This window comes from Etheostoma spectabile, chromosome 7, assembly GCF_008692095.1.
Source record: "Etheostoma spectabile isolate EspeVRDwgs_2016 chromosome 7, UIUC_Espe_1.0, whole genome shotgun sequence".
NCBI lineage: Eukaryota > Metazoa > Chordata > Actinopteri > Perciformes > Percidae > Etheostoma > Etheostoma spectabile.
In genome coordinates, this window is record NC_045739.1 from 1,798,410 (window position 1) to 1,799,041 (window position 632).

The following is a 632-nucleotide window of genomic DNA, read 5'->3' on the forward strand; positions in this document are numbered from 1 at the left end:
TCAAGCATGACACCAAGAGCTTTTCAAGTCATGCTGTTTTCTATTTCATATACACATGCACATACAAGTTGATGAACGTGAGGGTTCAACTTATTGGAGGACAAAAAGACTTTCAGAGTAGACATATGTGATGGTTGGTGGGGACAGCCATCAGAGACAATGGCAGTAGTAAATAGGTCAGGTGGGGCGCCTGGTTAGCTCACTTGGTAGAGCAGGCGCCCATAGATAGAGTGACGCAGTGGCCGCAGGTTTGACTTTGACCTGCGGCCCTTTGCTGCATGTCAATCCCCTTGTCTCTCCCCTTTCATCTCTAAGCTGTCCTATACAAATAAAGGCCTAAAATGTCCAAAGAAATAATCTTTAAAACAAAAAATGGGTCATGTGTTTTATATTTGGCTTGTTCCATTGAGGAAAGCCCAGCAAAGCCTTCATGTTGTGACAGAGACTCTCTTTATTTCTTACTTGTTCCCTCTGTTCATCCTCATCTCTCTCACTTTTTCCTCTGGAATAACTGTCAAAGAATGGTATATATACATAGACATATATACATACATACACTGCGTCACCAACTTGAGCTGCAAAAAAGCTCTGGCCGGCACGCCAAGTATGGAAAGCCAAACCGTTCAAATACA

The 632-nt window shown here is 42.9% G+C and overlaps 1 long non-coding RNA gene across 1 annotated transcript in view; it reads right to left on the minus strand.

The window, feature by feature from the left end:
• The window catches only part of LOC116692183 (uncharacterized), a 14,124-nt gene that overhangs the window by 952 nt on the left and 12,540 nt on the right, over nucleotides 1–632 (minus strand). The window lies entirely within an intron of this gene.